Source organism: Erithacus rubecula (assembly GCF_903797595.1).
Source record: "Erithacus rubecula genome assembly, contig: scaffold_403_arrow_ctg1, whole genome shotgun sequence".
Lineage (NCBI taxonomy): Eukaryota > Metazoa > Chordata > Aves > Passeriformes > Muscicapidae > Erithacus > Erithacus rubecula.
The window spans coordinates 57,179-60,980 of NW_027635933.1; positions in this window are offsets into that span (position 1 = coordinate 57,179).

Genomic DNA, 3,802 nt, shown 5'->3' on the forward strand with positions numbered 1-3,802 from the left:
GACCCCATTGCTCCCCTGAGATTTCAGGGCGCCCTCTTTGCTCACCTCTGAGTTGGAGCCGGTGCAGAATGACACCTGCACCGACCACACAGACCAAAGCACCTGGGTGTACCTGCGCTGCATCATCTCCTGAGGTAACTCAGGGCTCCCTCCCACCTCTGGGGCCCTTGCCTGGAGTTTTGGAGTAACCCTGACTATTTGAGTGCCCCCCGACAGCCCCCCCACCACGGAGGGTCATCTGTGTCCACGTTGACTGAAAGGATGCAACAGTGGCCATTATCTTTCCCAGCCCATCCAGGAGAGTCGCGACACTTGGGTGCTCCAAACATCACCTGGACATCCCCAAAAATCACCTGGATACACCTGGGTAGCCCCCCAGTATATCCTGGATCATGGCAAAAATCACGTGGATACACCTGGGTACCTCTTGGATAACTGGATCAACCAAAACCACTAGGGCCCCCCAAAACTTGTGTCCCAAAAATCCTCATTGCTTTGACTGGGTGGACCTGGTGTCCCTAAATTCACATTGACTTCAATGGCTAAACCCAGTGCCCCAAAAATTTGGTTGCTAAAAATCTCCATTTTGGCTTCAGAATTCCCAGAATTTGAACTGAAAATTGAGATTTTTGGGCTTACCTGGAGGCACAGCTCCAGCACAGGTTGAAGGTGTGGGATCAGGAATTCGGAACTGGCTTCCAGGAATTCATCCAGGACTTCCACAGAATCAGCATAATGATTCTGGAAGGGAAATTCCTGGAATTGAGCCCAACATTTCCCTCAGATTTACCCAAGTTGTCCCATTTTAGCACCAATGTTCCACAAAAGTCCTGTTGATTTCAATGGATAGGCTGGGTGTCCCTAAATCCACTGAGACCTTAACAGGGTAGACCTGCTGTCTCTAAATCCCTATTGATTTCTTTTGGGTAGACATGGTATCTTTGAATCCCTATTGATTTCAATTGGCAGGCTCGATATCCAAAATCTGCCTGTCAGAACATCATTAAAACAAAAGATGGGCAACTCAGAAACATTGTAAAAGACAGTTTATTGCTTCATTGCACCAGTCTCATAGAAAAGTGAGATGCTAAAGGTGTTATAGACAATGCCATAATATCAGAAGCCATCTCATTCTTAGTTACAATGCCTTACATTAGTTTTTTAGCCAATCACATATTTCTATGAACTTTGCTAATGTCTTTTATCCCCAATCATAAATTGCTTTGCTTCCCACAGCTTTGCTGCCATGTGCATTTTTCAACCAATCATATAATACTTCACAAACTTGTAATGATACATCTTAAACTTCTAACTAACTAATCAACTAACTAACTAACACCACCCTGTCACCCAGACCATGGCACTCAGTGCCACATCCAGTCTGTGCTGAAACGCTTCCTGTGACAGTGACTCATCCACCTCCCTGGGATGGCCATTCAAATGCCCAATCACCTTCTTTCTTAAGAATATTTATTTATGTCCAGCCTAAACCTTCTTTGGGGCAGCTTTAATCTGTGTCCTCTTGCCCTGTCACTGTTCCCTGGGGAAAGAGCCCAACTCCACCTGGCTGCACCCTCCTGTCAGGGAGTTGTAGAGGGTGATGAGATCTCCTCTGAGTCTCCTCCAGGATAAACATCCCCAACTCCCTCAGCTACTCCTCACAGGACTTGTGTTCCAGATCCCTCACCAGCCTTGTTGCCCTTCTCTGGACACTCTCCAGCTCCTCCATGTCCTTCCTAAATTGGGGGCCCAGAAGTGGAGACAGCACTTGAGGTGCTGCCCAGCCACTGCTGAGCACAGGGTAAGAATCACTGCTCTGAGACTGCTGGTTGCACTGTTCCTGGTCCACAGGAGTCTGAGGGGTTGGATGAGGGAAATGGTGAGGAGGGGATGGGGATGGGGACAAAGTGTGATTGATTGACCATCATGAAGGGTCTTGATTTTCGTATCTATTCAAACTGCATTAGAAGGTGCTGGGGGTCAATATCAGTTGGACAGTTCTGATATCCATCTATAAACAGGAAAAGAACCAGGAGAAATCACTTCTCTCGGCCTTGTTTTCAATATATTATATTCACTTGGAATACACTTTTGAAATCTATCTAATTAACCACCAAAGATTTGAAAACTTAAGTTTTCCCCAGGAGCTTTTCTTATGGGTGTTTTTAACAGATGTTTATGAGCCTTTGTCACTGAATTCCGGAATGGAAGAGCTCAAGAAGCTGGAGTAGTAAAATTCATCAGCATCCTCCTAGTGGCTGAGGATCCATCCTCATCAGAGCAGAAAAGATCAAACAGAAATAGGAACAGCTGACGCACTGATTGTCCACTGACTGATCACACCCGCTGACCTTACCCACTGACCACGTGCCACTCACCACCCAAATGACCATACCTCCAATGATCACACCCACTGGCCATAACCACTACACACTCACTGACCACACCCATATCCTAGAAACCAGTGCCAACACCCCACTGACCACACCCACTGACCACCCCAATGACAAATCCCATTGACCACACCCTGCCGACCAACCCAACGACAACCTCTCCGAAAATACTGAGCACATGCAGTCCTGATTATTTCTGCTCTCTCCTCTAAGTTATTTGAAATCCCCCTTCTCTAGTAGCTCAAACAGCTGGCTGCTTCCTTCTCCTGTTTGACCAGGCAGAAATTCCATAAATACATCCTTGTATCTCAAATACCGAAAGATAAACTACAAGGGAGCCTTATAGTTCATTTTACCAAGCTGGCACCAGTCCCAGTCTTCTTCAAAAATATCCAAATTCTCTGGTTTTAAACCTTACCCACAGACTGAACTCACTATCTCAAACTGATCATGTGCTGCATCCCAATTATAGGATCTAAGGAGTTCCAGGGCACACCTGGGGCACATAGGTCTACTTTTATTAGATATACAATACCATCTCTTGTTGCATCATCTACAGAGGAGAAGGACCCAACTTGGTTGTCACCCTGCTCCACAATGAAAAATAATCGGCCCACACAAAAAGCAAGGAGTTACCCTTATTAGTCCCCACCGTTGTGGGTTTCTGAAATTATTCTCAACTGGTGGTAATTCCCAGTCAAAAGCCAAATAATTCCTTATTCGAAGATAGCCCTTTCAGAAACTGTCCAGGAAACACCCAAGCGATGAGCACCCGTCAATTATTGATGCTTAAGATAACCAGAGCCATCAGGAAAGCTACATCTGAATGCTGGCTTCCCATAAACCGAGATCTGCATTCACCAAATTCATCATTTTCCAGGCATGGTTTTGTCCAGCCCAATGCAGAGAAAGACTACATGAATGTGTGCAACAACAAAAAGAAAGACCTCTGCTACAGGCTATGAAAAACTGTATAAAAACTGGACTGACCTGGGCAGCTTTGTGAGCACTGGGGGATCCGATGCCATAGAGGTTGGATCAGAGTGTGCTCACCCGGCGCTGATCCCGGGCTCAGCGCTGTCCCTTTTTGATTGTGGGTAAGGAGGATCGTATTTCAGTGGCAAAATAAATTATCGCTCATTCTAATTATATTTAATTCGGCTTAATCTCGTTTATAACATCCTCATCTACAGCCTGCGGAACCAGGAGCTTGAGGATGCCATGAGGAATATGACCACTCTATGTTTCCAGAAACAATGAAGTGCCTGTTTGTTTCTGCATAACATTCAGAATGGAACTCATTACAGACTGCCCAGACTGCTTAGTTCCATGTGTTTCTATTTGGTGTGTTCTACTTTTTTGTTTGTTTGTTTGTTTGTTTTTTTAACTTTTAATAGTATTTTCTATAA